The following is a 22,429-nucleotide window of genomic DNA, read 5'->3' as shown; positions in this document are numbered from 1 at the left end:
AATTACTGACACATGGTTACAAGGAGACCAGGTCTGGGAATTGAATATCCAATATCTCGGAAGGATAGACAGAAAGGAAAGGAAGGTGGTGTTGCCTTACTAGTAAAGGAAGGGATCAGTGCTGTAGTTGGAAATTATACAGTGTTATGGGCGAGGCGTTTTCAGAACCTTCAACCAACCTCTCCCTTTAATGGATTTGTTGCGTTTCCTAGCACACGGCTTTTTCCCTAGGTGTGGATTACAATTATGGACACGTGGGTTTTTAAACACAAAACACTGTTTATTCCATGAACTCAACCTAACATCTTAAATACACATTGGATCTCTTAACACCCCTTACTTCAAAGATAACTCAGAAAATATTGCAACAGTAAATAACTCCTTAAAATGTTCCTTCAAACTTCCAAGAGACTTAACACCTTTAAACAGTATCACATCAGGTTAATAGATATATATATTTTCTGTAGAATGGCAGAGATATAGTAGCTTGGGTGACTTAAGCTCCAGGACCTTGCTTTCTTCATGCAGCTCTCTGGACACACACAGACACACCCCAAGCTGCTTTCTCAAACCTGGCGTTCTCCCTTCAAGCACTCACAGCAAACCAGAACTTCTCAAGCCGCTGTCTCAAACTGGCTTTCTACTTTTAAACTGCTCACAGCAAAACAGCCAGACACTTTTAAATTACTCTCAGCAAAACAGCCAGACACTTTTAAACTGCTCTCAGCAAAACCAGCCAGGCACTTTTTAAACTGCAAAAACCAAACGGCAAAATGGCTGACCTGAACTGAGCTCCACTCATTCTATAACATCACTGTTTTCTTAAAGGTACATTGCTTAAACATTCAGTTCTTAAAGGCATTCTCGCATGACACCTCCCCCCAAGAAAAAAATATAAACCATCAACTTCAAGATGGTTTCATTTTTCACTTTTGCACCATCCACTAAGAAATGTACACAGTAAATATACCTTTTTGTTTTTAAAAAAAAACAACACATGCAAAAAGGTATAATAATATAGTCCATTTTTCTTTGTTCTTCTTCCTCCAACCGAAATCCTTCTCGATTGACAGTCTCTTTGAACAAAGTCTCTGCACGATCCATCCATTCCTCTACTCCTCGGCATTTCTCTTTAGAATCAGATAATTTAGTTCAATCTGACCACAGAGTCCCTTGCAATTCTCCAATACAGGAACATTGGTGATCACAGCTTTCAGGCAGTCAAATGCCTGTTGAAAGTCCGCTGTCCATTGAAATTTTTTACATTTCTTCAGCAGTTCCATCAGTGGAGTAATCACGCCACAAACATTTTGCACAACTGTTCGATCAAATCCACTCATGCAAAGAAATCGCATTATCTCCCTTCGTCTTGAGGGTATCGGAAACTCCGCAAGGAAAGTGATTCGGGCTTCTCCAAATTCAATCTCGGCTAGGTTCATCACCAAATCCTGAAGTCGATCGAAGAACTCCATACGATGTTTTAAATGTTCTTTCCATGTCTGGAAGTTGGAAATGAAAGCAGATTGTCCCAATTTCTCAATGCAATCCTTCAAACGTGGGATAGGATAAGAGTCCGTTCTTGTAACTGCATTAACCTTTCGATAGTCCACACACAACCGTTGGGTACCATCTGGTTTGGGTACCATCACTCCATTGGCTGCAACCCACTTCAATTATGCCATTCTTCAGCATACTCTCAATCTCTCTGTTAACCTGTGCCAATTTTAAAGGATTAAGTTTATATGGATGTTGTTTGATAGGAACAGCATTTCCCACATCTACATCATGTATAGCCATTTTAGTACTTCCCAATTTATCTCTACAAACTTGCCCATGTGATATCAATAACTCTTTCAGGTCAGTTTGTTTTTCCTCTGGAAGGTAACTTAACAATTCATCCCAATTTTTAAGAACATCCTCATTTTCCAATTTAATTTGAGGTATGTCAAATTCACAGTCATCTGGATTTGGTTTGTCACTTTGAGTTTGAATCATTAAAACCTCCTCTTTCTCTCCTTCCCTTTCAAAGTACCTTCTAAGCATATTCACATGACACACTCGGTGAGTCTTCCTTCTGTCTGGTGTTTTTACCACATAATTCACCTCACTTAATTTCCTTTCAATCTGATATGGTCCACAAAACCTAGCTTTTAAAGGCTCTCCTGCCATTGGTAACCACACTGAAACTTTATCCCCACTGGCAAAACTACGAACTTTGGATTTCTTGTCCACTACCCGTTTCATTACAGTTTGTGCAACTTTCAAATGTTGTCCAGCCAATTCACCTGCTCTATTTAATCATTCCCTAAAATTTGACACGTAATCCAATAGTGTAATTTCCGATTTTTCACCCACCAATTTTTCCTTAATCAATTTAAGTGGTCCTCTTACCTCATGACCAAAAATTAGTTCAAAAGGACTAAATTTGGTAGACTCATTAGGTGCATCCCTAATTGCAAACAATACGAATGGGATTCCTTTATCCCAATCCTCTGGATAATCCTGACAATACGCCCTCAACATTGTCTTTAATGTCTGATGCCACCTTTCTAACGCTCCCTGCGATTCTGGATGGTATGCAGTTGATTTAAATTGTTTTATTCCTGAGCTATCCATAACTTCTTTGAATAACTTTGAAGTAAAATTTGTTCCTTGATCCGATTGAATTTCTGTGGGTTGTCCATGTCTAGTGAAGAATTTAAGTAACTCCTCCACAATCCTTTTAGCTGTAATATTACAAACTGGAATGGCATCTGGAAATCTAGTAGACACATCCATTATAGTCAAAAGATATTGATTCCCACTTTTTGTTTTAGGAAGCGGTCCTACACAATCGATTAGGACCCTTATAAAAGGTTCGTCAAATGCTGGAATGGGTATTAAGGGCGCTGGTTTTATCACTGCTTGAGGTTTCCCTATCACTTGACATGTGTGACATGATTGCTAAAATTTAACTATATCTTTATGTAGTCCAGGCCAATAAAAATGTTTCTGGATTTTACCTTGAGTTTCCCTTATTCCCAAATGACCTCCCACTGGTACCTCATGTGCAACTTGCAACACCTCCTTTCGATACCCTACCGGCAATACTACTTGATGAACTTCTGCCCACTTTTCATCCGCCTGCATATGTACAGGTCTCCATTTTCTCATCAAGACATCATTTTTACGGTAATAACATTCTGGTATACTCTCAGATTCCTCTTCCGTATATGCTTTCTGATATATCTGTTTTATTTCGACATTGTTCTGTTGTAACTCTGCCAATTTTCCTGAACTAAAAATATCTGCCTCATCCTCCACCTGTTCTTGTTCTTTTTCAACCATCTGATCAAAAATCATTTCTGATAATTGCACTTCCACTTCATCTTCACTCTTTGATTTCTCCTCTTGTCTTAACCTGTGACTTTGCGACCTTGTTACTACACAATCCGGAAAAATCCCAGGATATTCGTCCTTCAACACTTCAGTTGACTGATTTTCCACTGGCTTATCAACCACAGTAGGCATCACGCCCACCTGCAATCCAGCTATATCATTACCCAAGATCAACTGTATTCCGGGACAAGACAGTTTATCTATTACTCCTACTACCACTTCACTACTCTTCCCTGGACTTTCCAACCTTACCTTATATAATGGAACGCTGCTCCTCTCACCCTGAATTCCACACATCACCACCTTTTCTGGCAACATTCTTCCCAAACTACATAATTCCTCATCTCTTACCATTAAAGATTGACTAGCCCCTGTATCTCTTAAAATTGTGACTTCTTTACCTGCTCCTCCTGATACACATGAGTAAACTTTACCCACACAAGTAATTTCTTTAAATACATCTGGCACCTTCTTAACAATTACTTCTTGAACAGGCTGTACAATCGTTTGCACCTCCTTCGCTTCCCTTGGGCTTTCCTTTACCACTCTAACAAATCCCACTGTCTTATCCCGTTTTACCACATCAGCCTTCCCAGTGCTTTTCTTCAACCACCAACACTGTGACTTTACATGGCCTAGTTTATTATAGTGAAAACATTTGAAACTTTTCATTTCCTTTCCACCCTCCTGGATTTCTTTTTTAATCTGAGGTACACTCTCTTTATTGCCTCCCATCAGATCACCTTTACCTTTACCACTTGAATATTTCTCATGTCCCCAGTTTCTATCCCTAACCGGCTGAAACTGATGTCGGAAACCAATCTTTGATTTATGAACTAATTCATAATCATCTTACATTTCCGCTGCTAATCTCGCAGTTTTTACCCTCTGGTCTTCCACATGAGTTCTCACTATATCAGGAATTGAATTTTTAAACTCCTCCAAAAGTATAATTTCTCTGAGAGCTTCATACGTTTGGTCTATTTTCAAAGCCCTTATCCACCTTTCAAAATTACTCTGATTGTGCCTTTCAAACTCCATGTATGTTTGACCAAATTCTTTCCTTAAATTTCTAAACCTTTGTCTGTAAGCTTCAGGCACTAGCTCATATGCACTTAAGATGGATTTATTCACCTCCTCATACGTTACCTCCTCCGGTAGTGATGCAAACACTTCACTAGCTCTACCTACCAGCTTTGTTGGAATCAGTAACACCCACATGTCCTGCGGCCATTTCATTTGTTTAGCTACCTTCTCAAATGAAATGAGGGCAGCACGGTAGCATTGTGGATAGCACAATTGCTTCACAGCTCCAGGGTCCCAGGTTCGATTCCGGCTTGGGTCACTATCTGTGCGGAGTCTGCACATCCTCCCCGTGTGTGCGTGGGTTTTCTCCGGGTGCTCCGGTTTCCTCCCACAGTCCAAAGATGTGCAGGTTAGGTGGATTGGCCATGATAAATTGCCCTTAGTGTTGGGTGGGGTTGCTGGGTTATGGGGTTAGGGTGGAGGTGTTGACCTTGGGTAGGGTGCTCTTTCCAAGAGCCGGTGCAGACTCGATGGGCCGAATGGTTTCCTTCTGCACTGTAAATTCTATGATTAAAAAAATTCTATGAAAAAGGCTTCCACTTCCTTCTCGACAAACCTTGGCAATGCTTGGACATATTTAAATAGATTCCCACCAAGCCTTCGACTATGACGCTCTGTCTCATTATCTTCATCCATCTCCTCCAACTGTACGTGTCCCTTTAAGTCTGCCAATTTTAACTGATTGTCATGTTTCATGGCCATTTTCTGAAGTTCAAACTCCCTCTCTTTATCTTTTTCCCTGATCTGTATCTCCCTTTCTTTTTCTTTTTGTTCTGCTAGGGCTATTCTTTCTTTTCTCCTTTCTTCTCTCTCCTTTTCTTTTTCCGCTCTCTCTTTCTCTTTCTTTTTCCTCTCTCTCACTCTCGTATGCCAGCTGCTTTAATTCTTTCTCATGTTCCATTTGTTTAATTTGCAACTGAATTTTTGCCATTTCCAATGAGTCAAACTCTATCTCAGGCAACTTTAAATGCTTAACCACCACCATAATTATCTCACCTTTTTGAATTTTGTCAGGTAATGGTAACTGCAAGGTGCTTGCCAAATCTAACAGTCTGCGTTTCGTTTCTGTCCGTAAAGTACTACGTGTGACATTCTCCACCCCAAAAAACTTCTGAGCCTCTGAAAGAGCCATTGTTCACAACACTTTCCCCACTTAAACTAAAATACCACACCGGAAAAGCAACAATCCTTCACTGTCTTTATGTTCACAAAGCCAATCCAATAGATAAGACTTTTATCCCGCTCGAGCCTCCAATTGTTATGGGCGAGGCGTTTTCAGAACCTTCAACCAACCTCTCCCTTTAATGGATTTGTTGCTTTTCCTAGCACACGGCTTTTTCCCTAGGTGTGGATTACAATTATGGACACATGGGTTTTTAAACACAAAACACTGTTTATTCCATGAACTCAGCTTAACATCGTAAATAAACATTGGGTCTCTTAACACCCCTTACTTCAAAGATAACTCAGAAAATATTGCAACAGTAAATAACTCTGTAAAATATTCCTTCAAACTTCCAAGAGACTTAACACCTTTAAACAGTATCACGTCAGGTTAAAGGATATATATATTTTCTGTAGAATGGCAGAGTTATGGTAGCTTGGGTGACTTCAGCTCCAGCGCCTTGCTTTCTCCATGCAGCTCTCTGGACACACACAGACACACCCCAAGCTGCTTTCTCAAACCTGGCTTTCTCCCTTCAAGCACTCACAGCAAACCAGAACTTCTCAAGCTGCTGTCTCAAGCTGGCTTTCTACTTTTAAACTGCTCACAGCAAAACAGCCAGACACTTTTAAACTGCTCTCAGCAAAACAGCCAGACACTTTTAAACTGCTCGCAGCAAAACCAGCCAGACACTTTTAAACTGCTCGCAGCAAAACCAGCCATGCACTTTTTAAATTGCAAAAACCAAACTGCAAAATGGCTGACCTGAACTGAGCTCCACCCACTCTATGACATCACTGTTTTCTTAAAGGTACATTGCTTAAAAATCCAGTTCTTAAAGGCATTCTTAAACTGCAAAAACCAAACGGCAAAATGGCTGACCTGAACTGAGCTCCACTCATTCTATAACATAGCGAAGCAAATAAGAAATAGCAAAGCAAAGAAGTCCCTGATGGGAGTAATCTATAGATCCCCAATGAGTAGTTTCACAGTGGGACTGTAAACCAGGAAATACTGGGGGCTTGTAAGAAAAGTACAGCAGTAATCACGAGTGATTTTAATGAGCATTTCGACTAGATTAATCAAATTGGCAAGGGTAGTCTCGAAGGGGAGTTCATTTAATGTTTTATAGATTTTGGAGCAATTTGTTGTGGAACCAACCAGGGAGCAGGCTATTCTGGATTTGGAATTGGGTAATAAGGAGGAATTAATTAATTAACTTATAGTTAAGGATCCTCTGGGGAAATGTGATCAGGAGTGTGATAGAATTTCAAATTTAGTTTGAGGGTAAGAAACTGGGGTCCAGCACTAGCGTTATGGAGTTAAACAAATGTAATTACAAAGGCATGAGGACCAATTTGGCCCTGGTGGACTGGGCAGGAAGACTAAAAGACAGGACAGTTGATGAGCAGTGGCAGTTGTTTAAGGAAATACTCAATTCCTCCCAACTAAGTGTATTCCGGAGAGGAAGAAAAATTGTAAGAGGGGAGAAGAACATCCATTGCTAAGCAATGAAGATAAAGATACCATAAAGTCAAAAAGTGAGGCATACCATATTGCAAAGGCCGGTGGCAGGCTGGAAGATTGGGAAAGATTCAAAGGTCAACAAAGAGTTACTAAAAATGTAATAACAAGAGCAAAGGAATATTATGAGAGAAACTAGCACAAAATATGAATAAGGCTAGCAAAAGCTTCTGAAAGTATATAAAAGGGAAGAGAGCAGCTAAAGTGAAGTCCCTTGGAGGATGGCACTGGGGAGTTAATAGTGGGGAACACAGAAATGACTCAGAAGCTAAATCAATATTTTGCCTCAGTTTTCACGATGAAGGACACTAGTACTATCCCAATAGTAACAGATAATGCAGAGGTAATAGAAAGGGAGGAACCTCCCGCCCAGGAAACCACCACCCATCCATTGACTCTATCTACACCTCTCGCTGCCTGGGTAAAGTAGGCATCATAATCAAAGACCCCTCCCACATGGGTTATTACCAGCAGCACGGGTTCAATTCCCATTCCAGCATCCCTGAACAGGCGCCGGAATGTGGCGACTAGGGGCTTTTCACAGTAACTTAATTGAAGCCTATGTGACAATAAACGGTTGTTATTATTATTGTTATTACTATGGACTGAACTGATCTCTTCACACATCTTCTCTACTGAGTAGTGCTACACTCCGTATGCTCATCTGATGCCTGTGTATTTACATTGTGTATTTATGTATGTCCTATGTTTTTTCATGCATGGAATCATCTGTCTGGACTGTGCGCAGAAGAATACTTTTCACTGTACCTCGGTACACAAGACAATAAATCCAATCCAATCCAATCCAACCTAGAAAAATCATGATGTGGAAATGCCGCCCTTGGACTCGGGTGAGCACAGTAAGAAGTCTTACAACATAGGGCAGCATGGTGCCTGCTGCCCTGCTGCCTCACGTCGCCGAGGTCCCAGGTTCGATCCTGGCTCTGGGTCACTGTCAGGTGGAGTTTGCACATTCTCCCCGTGTTTGCGTGGGTTTCACCCCCACAACCCAAAGATGTGTAGGGTAGATGGATTGAACATGCTAAATTGCCCCTTAATTGGAAAAAATGAATTGGGAACTCTAAATTTATTTTTAAAAACATAATCATCATCAATAGTGGAACAGTGCTAAACAAGCTATTGAGACCTGATGGCCTACATCCTACGGTCTTAAAGGATGAGGCAGCGGAGATAGCGGATTCATTTGTTATAATATTTCAAAATTCCCTCAATGCGGGAAAGGTTCCAGTGGATTGGAGAAATGCTAATTTAATGCTTATGTTCAAAATATGAGGGAGGTACAAAGTAGGAAACGATAGACCAGTTAGTTTAACATCTGTGATTGGGAAATTGTTACAATCCATTATTAAGGAAGTAATAACAGGACATCTAGAAAGTCAAAACGCAATCCTTCAGGGTCAGCGTGGCTTATGAAGGGTAAATGAAATGAAATGAAAATTGCTTATTGTCACAAGTAGGCAGTTACTGTGAAGTTACTGTGAAAAGCCCCTAGTCGCCACATTCTGGCGCCTGTCCGGGGAGGCTGTTACGGGAATTATGTTTAACTAATTTGCTAGAGCTCTTTGACGATGTAACAAGCCAAGTGGATAATGGAGATCCTGTATATGAAGTATATCTGGACTTTCAGAAGGCTTTTGACAAGGTGTGGCAGGAAAAGATTACACAAGGTAAGATCACATAAGGTTAAGGGTAATTTATTAGCTTGGATAGAGGACTGGCTAACTGACAGAAGGCAGAGAGTCGGCATAAATTGACCTTTTTTATAGTTGGCAAGATGTGACTAGTGGGGTGGTTCAGTCCTCGGGCCCTAACTATTTACAATCTATATTAATGATTTACATGAAGGGACAGGAGGTGCCAAAGCCAAATTTGCAGATGATACTGAAATAGGTGGGATAGTAAGTTGCAATGATGAAATCAGAAATTTACCAACAGATATAGATAGGTTAGGTGAGTGAGCCAACATTTTGCAGATCGAGTTAACATGGATCAGTGTGAGGTTATATATTTTGGTCGAAAAAATAGAAAGGCTACTAATTATCTAAATGGAGAGAAACTTCAGAGTACTTTGATGCAGAGGGATCTGGGTGTCCTCGCAGAAAACTAGTATGCAGGTACAGCAGGTACTGAAAAAGGCAAATGGACCTTTTGCCATTTATGGCTAAAGGAATAGAGTATAAAAGTAGGAAAGTGTTGCTGCAGCTGTACAAGGCATTGGTGAGACTGCACCTGGAGTATTGTGCACAGTTTTGAGGACAGATGTAGTTGTATTGGAGGCAGTTCAGAGAAGGTTCACTAGATTAATTCCAGAGATGAGGGGAGAGAGATTGAGCAGTTTAGGCCTATAACCTCTAAAGTTTAGAAGAATGAGAGGAGAATTAATTGAGATATATAAGATGATCAAAGATATTTACAAATAGACATTGGGCACAATTTAACAGGACAAAACAGAGTCCAGTTTTGGGCTCATTTTGCGGGGTGTCTCTCAATGCCTGCAGCACCGAGAGTGACACCACTATATAACGGGATTTTGCTTTCTTTTTGGCCTTGGCGAGGAACGCCCGGCTGAAGCTGCACTTACCTTCATTTGCCAGCACTGGAAGAGTATTCGTGGATCGAGACACCACTTTTAAATGCCGCCCCAATGTTTTCACCACCCTCAGCCACCCCACCGTGGCCTCCAGGCCTCCCTCCCCAACTTACCTCTTAAGGGATCTTTGAGGGCCCCCCCCCCCCTCACATCACCACTTAAGGACAAGGCACCCCCGGGATCGACCCCTGGTGCAGGCAATCAGATACACCGGCAACTCTGCACTTCCAGTCTGATACCCTGCAGTGCTCCTGCCAGCCTGGCAGTGTCTCCTGGGCACCCTAACAGTGCCAAGGTGGCACTGCCAGGGTGACAGATGGCAGTGCCAAGTTGCCAGAATGACACTGCCAAGATGCTTGCGTGCCAGTGGGAGTGCCAAGGTACCATCCTGCCCAGAGCCCAACTACCCGGGGGTCTCTAATGGTCTGGTAGACTCCACCCTCCCCCCCCCCCCCCCACCCCCCCCAAATTCCTGGACCCCATTTGTGCGGACCACTGCTACACGCCGTCGTGACGAGGTCTTCCAGGTGAGGCTGTTAGTTCCGGGCCCCAGAAGAATAGGGCGTAGACATATTTAAATGAGCCAAATGTGTTCACCTGGATCTCAACCAGCGAGGCCATGATCCAGATTGCGATGTCTCATGAGATCTCGTTAAATCTCACGAGGCTTTCAAGCATCGGCAATTTCACGAGAAACCTCTCGCGAGATTCAACGGCCTGGTCGCATCACCAAGTCGGGTGCAATGAGGCCATAAACTTGTGCCCGTAGAGTGGATGTGTCCTCTTGTGGGGCAATCGAGAACGAGGGGTCACAATTTTAAAATAAGGGCTAACAGATTTAAAACAGAGATGAGGAAAAATTACTTCTCAAAGGGTCATGAATCTGTTGAATTCACTACTCCACAGTGTGGTGCATGCTGGGACATTGAGTACATTTAAGGAGGCGTGTAGCCACCTGGGTTGGCCACTTCCCGACTTAAAATGGAGAATCGCAAAGGCTGAAGGGAAATTCAGCCAACACAGGCAAAGACTAGCAAGTACAGAAATCATGTGTACTGAAACCTGTAAAAAACTAGACAGCACTGAAACCGGCAGCCATCTGCATAGTAATGAGCAATTCCAAGGCACAATTGCAACAGTTAAGGTGAATAAAGCCAAGCTAGACTCCTCGGCGCCAGCAGGAGCCAAGACAAAGGAAGGCCAACGGACATTTAGGGACCGCCCAGCGATCAGGGAACAACTCCAGTATTGGAGAAATCGATCCAAATGATCGGAACGCAGTCCAATCATTTGGAACCAGGTACGGGGTCCGCCCCGAAGGGCGGGAAGCCCCTGGGGACTATAAAGTAAAGCCCCCAAGTTCAAATCGTCCTTCTTGGCAGGGTCACTCAGCAACTTGAATCAACCCATGAGAGTGAACTGTCCAGCGGCCACGCCAACCAAGTAAGTCTCAAGTCAACGCTCGCTACGAGATAGGCGCTCCTAGCTACCAGTCCATAGCAGCTTTTGAATCCTGCAGACTCAGGACCTGAACAAAAGGCAATTTGTTCCCCTGACCTGGTGGGCCAGTCCGAAGCTAGGTATAGGCCTTTTAGTGATAGGAATAGTCTAGAAAGTAGAGTTTATGCATGAGTAGTGATTAACTGTGTATAATAAATGTGTTTTGATTTGAATCTTACTAATTGGTGTGTTGAGTTATTGATCAGTCCTTGAACTTGAACCTCGTGGCGGTATCATAAAGATACCTGGCGACTCTAGAGCAAAGGTTAAACAAACAGAGCAAATTATGAATTAAGAGCCAACCAAAAGTTAGCAACAGGAAATAGACAGATTTTTAATTAGTAATGGGTTGATGGGTTATGGAGAACAGGCAGGAAAATTGAGTTGTGGCCATGAGGTCAGCAGCCATGATTGTATGGAATGACGGAGCAGGCTTGAGGGGCTGAATTGCCTAATCCTGCTCCTCGTTCTTATGTTCTTAAGACTATTCCCAGCTGTGTTAATCTCCAGTGCTCTCATTGCCTCTTCACAGCAGCAGGTTTTATATCCTTGCCGTACCATATCTCTGCTTCGTCAGGATAGTTGGAGGGGTGATTGGAAGGGGATGGGGGAATCGGTTGTGTAGTTACCCAGGTTTAGACCACATTTTAAACCGTCTAACATTTTCTGGGTAACAGCATCTTCCAAATCTGTGGCCTCTGCCACCTAGAAGGACAAGAGAAGCATATACATGGGACAACATCACGTGCAAGTTGCTCCAAGCCACACAGCAACCTGACTTGGATCTATATCATTGATCCTTCACTATTGCTGCGTCAAAATCCTGAAATAACCCCTCGGGTGCAACTACATCACAGGTATTAGTGGTTCAAGATGGCGGCTCACCACTGCCCTCTCAAGGGCAATTAGGAATGGGCAATAAAAATGCTGGCCTAGCCAGTGGCGCCGTCATCCCGTAAAAGAATAAACCAAGTCCAAGGATGTACCATGAATCTACGTCAAATTTGTGACTCGAGAGGAGAATGAGACACATCCCCGCAGTGCCCTCGGCAGCAGGGAATTGCCATCGGAAGTTTAAACTCCTGGACAACTCTCACGTTGATCCGACAATCTGGCAACAAAACAATTTGGGTGGTTGTCTTTTGCAAAGGTGACCGCGAGGGTCCAATAGATCTCTGTGTTGATTGGGGGAGAAAATAAATGTAGGTAATGAAAAAGCAAAAGGAACAGCAGGAAAATGAAAGGGTGCCCTAGAGTTACATTAGCAGCATATTCCGATGAAAGGAGTCAAAAAAATCAACCTGAGAATTGAGGATCAAGAGATAACCAATAGCATAAAGAACATAAACGACATGTCTGCTTGAACCAATAATTCTGTTTCTTTCACTGGCCAAGTATGATTTACTTTTCTGAGGCAATTTTGTGCCTTTCAAACCGCAATACTTCAAGACGCCCAGTTCTTTAGAGTCACAAGAATCCTTCAGTGGACAATTATTGGTAATATGCCAGTAATAGAATCTCCCTTTGAGTAAAACACCATTTTAGAGGGAAAGAATATTTTTTCTCAGACGGGACTATTTTCCAGAGGCTGGTGTCCAGGTGGAGCACAATAGCTGTCACGTTTGCTGTCACATGATTGGAATACATGTATAACTACTTGGAAAACAACTTTGTTTGATATGTAATTATCTTTAACCAAAATAACCACAGGGAACGGTGGATTTACATTAATTTACATTGCACTGCTTTCAACAGTGAGATTAAACGCTATACCCTGCCAATACAGCAAACAAAAGATTGCTGTTTTATTATTTAGGTTTGAATTACCGGGGCAGTATTATGAAAATGTGGTCTGCACTATGTTTTTATTTTAAAAAGCTCATATTGTGCCTCAATGTGAAATGTGTTTCAGTAAATGGGCACTCAAGTGTGGGCAAATAAAATTGGACGGAACAGTGAACGTGTGGTCTCCTCCGTCCCACACACAGCTGAAACTTAAACCACTTCCAAGTCTCCTCTCAAGTAAATAAAAGCTAGGATACAGTCACAATAAACGCCTCAGCAAAACAAGACCAAATCATGCATGGATCCAACAGCTCCACACACGATCACCGACACGTCTGAGGCATTGTGCTTCCTATTCAGGCTTCGTCTGTGAAATAAAGGACAGTCTCCCTCTGTGTAGATTGTGGCTGGATGTTGTGGAGACAGTGGTTTAACAGTGGAGCAGGCACAGGGTCACTAGCAGATCACGAACAACCATGTCAGCCTGCGGTGTTTTTTTGACTGGTATGTCTGGTGATTTTCCAGTCCTTTACCACGGAATCTTTACTCAAGTCTCATACCCATACCAAGCAGGAGGTCACAGGAAGGAAAAGGGCAACAGAAGGCCAACCGAGAGCATTTGCTTCTCATCTTTTCTTCCAGCTGCTGTATCTTACCATTTCCTGTCGTACAATATCATTCTTAACTATAATAAAATATGATATCAATAGCATTTTTTCTATTAATGATTTTTTTTCAAAGTGCAAGCAGTGTGACGGCTGTCTGTATCAAAACGGAACATGAAGTACATTAAATCCTGGAGTTAGATTTTTCAACCATGAATGTTAGAATGTCCCTTCTGTTCAATGGAAAGTTAAATTAACTTCTCACCATTCTAATTGGAATGATGAAATGAAAGAACAGTAAATGCTGGGAATATACACTGGGTCAGTCAGTAGTGTCTGGAGGAGAAAAGTCAAGTGTCTTGAGTGGACCCGTTTAGAACTCAGCCAGCTTGATAACAATTAAATTTTAGGGGAAATTATAACACAGACAAACTTAGCATCAGCAGTGAAGAAGGCAAACAAAAAACAGACACCAGCAAGGAGAACGGTAGTTGCTCCGATTTGAGAAGTGGCAATAAATCAAACAATGAAGATACAATAATCTATGATTTTGATAAGCACCTAATTATGGAAACGATTAGACTGCCTTATGTAAGCAGACCTGCTACTATTTGGATTCTTTATTGATTTCAAATTCAATTTTATTGCATCTTAGTTGATGAAGCAACAATCGAAAAATGAATTCCTGCTGGAGTGACAGCACATTGATAAAGTAACATCACAAAACACTTTCAATTGATTTTCTTGGGCTACAAAACATATGTCATAAAGTGCCCATTAAACTTATTCAATTTCAGTTGAAAGTTCCCTGGAATGTCAATTGGCATAGACCCAATTCACCTGAACTACTGGTACCATTTTCCCATACTGAGGTACCCTCAATTATGACACTTAGGGATTAAACTGTAAAGAAGGCTTTATTAGACTAATAACTATGCTAGAGCTAGAGACGAGAGCTGACTGTTACAGACCATGAGGCAGCCCTTATGTATGGCTCCCAGATGGGCGGAGCCAGAGACGGAGTCCCCAGGGTTACAAGCCCGGTCTTAAAGGGGACATCACCTTACATGATGATAAGGCAGTAACCGTTCATCACATTCACCCCCTGTTTAAAAAGGAGTCCGGCGGGGGGGAAGTGCCATCATAGGTCCATCCGTCTCGGTGGCCGGATCGTCTTCCTCGACCTCCTCAATTCGGGGCGGTGGTGAGGGCACATCCGGGAGCACAGCGTTCGGAGCTTCGGTCCGGGTCGGGGCAGGGGAACTAGGCAGGGCCGGGGGTAGCGGAGCCGGAGCCGGCGGGGTGTGTAAAGGGGGGGCGCAAGGGGCACGTAGAGGCTCACCAACGGGTGGTAGGGCCGGAAGGGGGTGTGTTGTAGGGGGCGACGGGTCCTGCAGGGGAGCGGCGCGGGAAGGGGCGTCAGTGGTGGAGGATCCAGCGGGTGCCAGATCCCGGAGGGAAACCCGTATCTTGTCTGCCGTCGGAGTACTCCACGTAGGCGTAACTGGGGTTGGCGTGGAGCAGTCGGACCTTTTCAACTAGGGGGTCCGTTTTATGGCTCCTCGCGTGCCTCCAGAGAAGAACAGGTCCCAGAGCCATCAGCCAAGGTGGAAGCGAGACCCCGGAGGTAGACTTCCTGGGGAAGAGAAACAATCGGTTGTGAGGGGTCTCATTCGTGGCAGTGCAGAGGAGTGACCTAATGGAGTGTAGGGCATCGGGTAGGACCTCCTGCCAGCGGGTGGTTGGGAGATTTCTCGAGCGCAGGGCCAGAAGGACAGCCTTCCACACTGTCGCGTTCTCCCTCTCCACCTGCCCGTTTCCCCGTGGGTTATAACTGGTCGTTCTGCTCGAGGCGATGCCTTTGCTGAGCAGATACTGACGCAGTTCATCGCTCATGAACGATGTACCCCGGTCGCTGTGGGTATAAGCGGGGAAACCGAACAGGGTGAAGATGCTGTGCAGTGCCTTAATCACTGTGGCTGAGGTCATGTCGGGGCAGGGAATGGCGAATGGGAAACGGGAGAACTCATCGATCACGGTGAGCAAATAGGCATAACGATTGGCGGATGGGAGGGGCCCCTTGAAGTCCACGCTCAGTCGCTCAAAGGGGCCCGAGGCCTTCACGAGCCGAACCTTGTCTGGCCGGTAGAAGTGCGGTTTGCACTCCGCGCGGACTTGGCAGGTCCTGACCATGGCGTTGACCTCCTTGGTTGAGTAAGGTAGGTTGCGGGACTTGATGAAATGGATGAGCCGGGTAACCCCCGGGTGGCAGAGGTCATTGTGGATGGCTTGCAGGCGGTCCTCCTGCGTGTTGGCGCATGTGCCGTGGGACAGGGTATCTGGGGGCTCATTGAGCTCCCCTGGACCATACTTGATATCGTACGAGTAGGTGGAGTGTTCGATCCTCCACCTCAAAATTTTATCGTTTTTTATCTTGCCCCGTTGCATGTTATCGAACATATAGGCGACCGACCGTTGGTCGGTGACGAGGGTAAACCTCCTACCGGCTAGGTAGTGTCTCCAGCGCCGCACAGCCTCCACAATGGCTTGTGCCTCCTTTTCGACTGTGGAGTGTCGAACCTCGGAGGCGGTGAGGGTTCGGGAGAAGAACGCTACTGGTCTGCCTGCCTGATTGAGGGTAGCAGCCAGGGCGATGTCTGATGCATCGCTCTCTACCTGGAAAGGGATGGTTTCATCCACCGCGTGCAAGGCGGCCTTGATGATGTTGGCCTTGATGCGGTTGAAGGCCAATTGAGCCTCAGCCGAGAGGGGAAAAGTGGTGGTCTTTAGGAGTGGGCGGGCTTTGTCCGCATACTTGGGGACCCACTGGGCGTAATAGGAGAAAAGCCCCAAGCACCGTTTGAGGGCCTTGAGGCTGCGGGGGGGGGGGGGGAGTTCCTTAAGGGGGTGCATGCGGTCGGGTTGGGACCTAGGACCCCGTCTTCCACGACATAGCCGAGGATGGCCAGCCGGGTGGTGTGGAAAACGCATTTGCCCTCGTTATAGGTCAGGTTAAGGGCTCGGGCGGTCTGGAGGAACTTTTTGAGGTTAGCGTCATGGTCCTGCTGATCATGGCCGCAGATGGTGACATTGTCCAAGTACGGGTATGTAGCCCGCAAACCGTACTGGTCCACCATTTGGTCCATCGCCCTTTGAAAGGCGGAGACTCCATTTGTGACACCAAAGGGGACCCTGAGGAAGTGGAAGAGCTGGCCAGCTGCTTCGAAGGCAGTATGGGGTGGTCTTTTGGTCGGATGGGGAGCTGGTGGTAGGCAGATTTGAGGTCGACCGTGGAAAAGACTCGGTATTGGGCGATCCGATTTACCATTTCTGCGATGCGAGGAAGGGGGTACGCATCAAGCTGCGTGAATCGGTTTATGGTCTGGCTATAATCCACGACCATCCATTTCTTCTCCCCGGACCGGACTACCACCACTTGCGCTCTCCAAGGGCTGTTGCTAGCCTCGATGACCCCCTCTCCCAGTAAATGCTGGACCTCTGACTTGATAAAAGCCATATCTTGGGCACTGTAGCGCCGGCTCCTGGTGGCGACGGGCTTACAGTCAGGAGTGAGGTTAGCGAATAGCGAGGGGGGTGCGACTTTCAGTATCGCAACGCAGCACACCGTGGGGGGGGGGCAAGGGTCCGCCGAACTTCAGTGTCAGTCTTCGGTGGCTGCACTGGAAATCCAGTCCGAGCAGCAGGGGGGCACAGAGGTGAGGCAGGATATAAAATTTGAAACGGGTGTATTTGGCACCCTGGATCGAGAGATCCGCAATACAGTACCCCTTGATTTGTACCGAGTGGGACCCAGATGCGAGGGCTATGGTTTGGGATGCGGGATGGGTGCGTAGGGAGCAGCGCCTTACCGTTTCAGGAAGGATAAAGCTCTCCGTGCTCCCGGAGTCGAAGAGGCATGCAGTGTCGTGCCCGTTGACCTGGACCTGCATCATGGAGTTCTGCAGGTGTTTTGGTCGAGTTTGATCGAGGGTGATCGCACCCAGTCGCGGGTAGTCGGAGTCGTCAGCCGAGTCGGACTCGTAAAATGGCCGCCGCCGCCCGCTGCGCATGTCGGGTAGAGAAGATGGCCGCCGACAAGATGGCCGCTCCCATGATTCGCACGAGGCTGATGACGCGTCAGAAGAGGGCGTGTCGGGTCGGTGCGCAGCAGCATTGCGAGGCCTGCGGGCCTGATTTTCGGGCCCGTTGTTCTTTGTTTTTCTGGCCCCTGGGTCTGGCCAGGCAGACCCTCGTAAAGTGCCCTTTCTTCCCGCAGTCGCTGCAGATCGCGGAGCGGGCTGGGCAGCGTGGGCGTGGGTGCTGGCCCTGCCCGCAGAAGTAGCATGGTGTGCCCCCATGGTGAGCGGGTCGCCGCGTGGCGCAGGCCTGTAATACGGTTGAGTCTGAGGAAGTCCGGGGGGGGCTGGCAGAGTCCGCGGGGTACGTACCCAAGTTATGTCGGGCCACCTCCAGCGAGGAGGCGAGCGTTAGCGTCTCCTGGAGGTCTTTTGCCCCGTTTTCGAGCAGCCGCTGCCGGATGTAGGTCGAGCGGATGCCTGACACGAAAGCGTCCCTGATGTGCAGGTTCATATGGACTTCCCCTGTCACGTCCTGATGGTCACAGTCCCTGGCAAGCGCGGTGAGTTTCTCAACAAACTCGTCGAGCGATTCCCCCGAGCGCTGCCGGCAGGTAGAGAGCAGATGCCGGGCGTGCACCTCATTGATGGGTTTGACAAACCGCTTGCGGAGCAACTCGATCGCTTCCTCATAAGTCATCGCCTTTTCGAGCGTGGCGAAGATTCTGTGACTCACCCGGGCGTGGAGTAGACGCAGCTTGCGTGGCCCCAGGATGGGAGACTCTGCGGAGTCCAGGTAGGCCTCAAAGCACCGCAGGCAGTATTTTAAAATTTCCTTCGCCTCCGGCGTTCGTGCTTCCAGATTGAGCTTCTCGGGTTTTAGGCCTGCGTCCATCCTGAATCTTGTTTAGTCTAATAATAGGTCTTAAAGGGGACATCACCTGACATGATGATAAGGCAGTAACCGTTCATCACACATACTCAATCCCTTCCTATCCCCATCGCCAATGATGGACACCACACTTTCATTTCAAATGGCCAAGTCATAGAATAGCAAAACTGAAATTTTGAGACATGAACTCATGCCCTTTTTGTTGGGAATTGAACAAAGTCCATTATATATCTACTTCATTCATGCTCATATTCAAACTGTATCCAGTAAATTTTGACATGATGATTAAAAACACTCTTGTGCGTTTTTTGTTGTCAAGATGGAGCCTAGAGGTTGATCTTTTGCTTTGTTTCCAAGTAGAATAGTTTGATCAGTTGTGTGAACTTAAGAGTAATTTGACACAGCAACACAGAATTTCTTGAAATGTAAAACCACCATGAGCGGGATTCTCCACAGCCTGACGCCGATATCGTAATCGGCGATCGGGCGGAGAATCCCTTTTTACGACCAAATCCCTTTTTAACGACCAAATCGGGGGCCACGCTGTTTTCGGATGATCCACCCCCTCCAAATAAGCTTCATCGGGGAGTACGCCGCACGCCATTGGGAAGGTCTCAGGGCGTCACCTGAAGGCCCTCCACCGTTGCTCGGCCCCCAATGGTCCGAGTTCAGGTTAGGTGGATTGGCCATGATAAATTGCCCTTAGTGTCCAAAATTGCCCTTAGTGTTGGGTGGAGGTGTTGACTTTGGGTAGGGTGCTCTTTCCAAGAGCCGGTGCAGACTCAATGGGCCAAATGGCCTTCTTCTGCACTGTAAATTCAATGATAATCTATGATTAATCTAGGACAAAGGTTCGGCACAACATCGTGGGCCGAAGGGCCTGTTCTGTGCTGTATTTTTCTATGTTCTATGTTCTATGTTCACGACTGCGCTGATCAGTTGTGCTCTCAATTTTCGTCATCCTCGCGTGGCGGCTGCGGACTGTGTCCAGCGCCGCCACAGTTGGGGGGAGGGGGGTGTGCCACTGGCTGGGGGCTTCGGCACGGGCTAGGGGGACTAGTGGGGGTTAGTCCGGGGGCGGTGAGGAGGTTCCAGGGAGTTACTATCTGGCAGATCAGATCCACGCCCGGCCGACACCATGTTGCATGGCGAGACCACTGCAGGTTATTACTGTGCGCATGCGCAGCCACGGACTCAGCCATTCTCTGGCCGTTTTTGGCGTGGGAGTCGAGAGTTTTACCCGGCGCTATCGCCAGTCCCTCACCGATCCCGGAATCGTTGAGGGTTCGTCGCCGATTTTGGCAATTTAAAATGCACTTAGTCGTGCAAAATCGGAGAATCCAGCCCTATATTTGGAGAAATTTGGGACGGGATTCTCCGAACCCCCGCAAGGTTAGAAAATTGCCAGGGGGCGTCGTGAATCCCACCCCCGCCGACCACCGAATTTTCCGGCACTGGAGATTCGGCGGGGGCGGGAATCACGCCGCGCCGGTCGGCGGGTTCCCCCCCCCCCCGGCGATTCTCCGGACCGTGATGGGCCGAAGTCTTGCTGCTGTAATGCCGGTCCCGCCGGTGTGAATTAAACCACCTCCCTTACCGGTGGGACCAGGCAGCGCGAGCGGGCTCCGGGGTCCTGGGAGGGGTCACGGGGCGATCTGGCCCCGGGGGGAGCCCCCACGGTGGCCTGGCCCGCGATCGGGGCCCACCGATCCGCGGGCGGGCCTGTGCCGTGGGGGCACTCTTTTACTACGTGTCGGCCGTGTAGGTCTCCGCGATGGCCGACGCGGAGGTGACCCACTCTGCGCATGCGCGGGGATGATGTCAGCAGCCGCTGACGCTCCCGCACATGCGCAGACTTCCGCCGGCCACGGAGTCCCTTCGGCCCCGGCTGGCGTGGCACCAAAGGCCTTCCACGCCAGCCGGCGGGACGGCAACCACTCCGGCGCGGGCCTAGCCCCTAAAGGTGAGGGCTTGGCCCTTTCTCCACACCTTTGGGGCGGCCCGGTGCCGGAGTGGTTCACGCCACTCCATCCCACCGGGACCCCCCGTCCCGCCGGGTAGGGGAGAATCCCGGCCCTGGGCTTTATTCAGTCAAAAAGAAAATAAATGCTGAGGCCTAATATGATGGTTGAAATAAATATTGAAAGATAATTAAAATATAAGAAATATTTCTGTTAGAATGAATATGCTTCTCTATAATATCAGGATACCTGTTGCAATCCTGGCACTGAAGCAATGAGGCTGGAGAGTGGTGAGCTATCATCTGCTGTCATGAGTTCATAAATTAAGTGAAATGAAAATCGCTTATTGTCACAAGGAGGCTTCAAATGAAGTGACTGTGAAAAGCCCCCAGTCGCCACATTCCAGCGCCTGTTTGGGGAGGCTGGTACGGGAATTGAACCATGCTGCTGGCCTGCTTTAAAAGCCAGCTATTTAGCCCTGTGCTAAACCCGCCCCATACACAGGGGGTTTCCCACCGCTGGAAATCTTAAAAGGTCTGCAATTAACATTCATTTGAGTATCACAGATAACAACTGAATTACAGGTCGCAAGTACACATCGCTAAAAGCAATGGCGCATAGCTCAGATATAATGCCAATATTCAACAATGTAACTGCACCTGCTGTTTCTAGAAGTGAGCCAAGGAAGGTTATCTGAGCTCTCTTGTCATTTTACTGCTTAATTTTAGGATCCTGTTTTGATTTTTTTGTGTGGTCTGATGTTCTGTTTTAATTATTCCTTCCCCTGGGTATTCTTATTTACTTTCAACTCTCTCATATCCTGCAGAGCTGCTTCTTTTTGTTTCTAAGCTATTCACTATTTTTACTTTAGTTCTCTCTAGTTACCTTCCTCTCTCTCATTGCTTTACCTGCTGTCCCAGAAGGCCGATGTTGGGCTTTGCAATTGCCATGTCTTTGGAGCATTTACCTTACTTGTGGGCTTCTTTTTCCTCGATGCTGACAACAATGTGATGGAATTTTCTTACCTTAATCTGCAATGACAGAAACAACTTGTATTTATATATATATTTTAAAAATTTATTTACGGGGTTGGGCGTCGCTGGTTAGGCCAGCATTTATTGCCCATCCCTAGTTGCCCTTCAGAAGGTGGTGGTGAGTTGCCTTCTTGAACAGCTGCAGTCCTTGAGGTGTAGGTGCATCCAGTGTGCTGTTAGGGAGGGAGTTCCAGGATGTTGCCTCAGCAACAGTGAAGGAATGGCAATATATTTCCAAGTCAGGGTGGTGAGTGACTTGGAGGGGAACCTCCAGGTGGTGGGTTCCCACATATCTGCTGCACTTGTCCTTCTAGCTGGTAATGTTCATGGGTTTGGAAGGTGCTGTCTAAGGAACCTTAGTGAGTTACTGCAGTGCATCTTGTAGATGATACACATGGTTGCCACTGTTCATTGGTGGAGGGTTTGAATGTTGGTGGAAGGGGGAGCAATCAAGCAGGCTGTTTTGTCTTCTTGTGTTGTTGGAGCTGCACTCATCCACGCAAGTGGAGAGTATTCCATTACTCTCCTAACTTGTGCCTTGTACATGGTGGATGGGGGGGGGGGGGGGGGTCAGGAGGTGAGTTACTTGCCGTAGGATTCCTACATGCCCTAGTAGTCACTGTATTAATATGGCTAGTCCAGTTCCGTTTCTGATCAATGGTAACGTTCACAATGTTGATTGTGGGGGATTCAGCGATGGTAATGCCATTGAATGTCAAGGGGAAGTGGTTAGATCCTCTCTTGTAGGAGATGGTCATTGCCTGGCACTTGTGTGGCGCGAATGTAACTTGTCACTATCAGCCCAAACCTGG

The 22,429-nt window shown here is 46.5% G+C and overlaps 1 long non-coding RNA gene across 1 annotated transcript; it reads right to left on the bottom strand.

The window, feature by feature from the left end:
• Nucleotides 1-259: 259 nt before the first annotated feature.
• On the bottom strand, nt 260-21,606 carry LOC140411706 (uncharacterized). The gene is made up of 2 exons (XR_011940955.1): nt 21,492-21,606; nt 260-1,713 (listed from the first exon to the last, which is right to left on the bottom strand). It is a non-coding gene; the product is annotated as an uncharacterized lncRNA (long non-coding RNA).
• Nucleotides 21,607-22,429: the final 823 nt, after the last annotated feature.

This window comes from Scyliorhinus torazame, chromosome 4 (genome assembly GCF_047496885.1).
Source record: "Scyliorhinus torazame isolate Kashiwa2021f chromosome 4, sScyTor2.1, whole genome shotgun sequence".
Taxonomy (NCBI): domain Eukaryota; kingdom Metazoa; phylum Chordata; class Chondrichthyes; order Carcharhiniformes; family Scyliorhinidae; genus Scyliorhinus; species Scyliorhinus torazame.
Note: the sequence above shows the minus strand (reverse complement) of the source record. Positions and strands in the feature narration are given on the sequence as shown.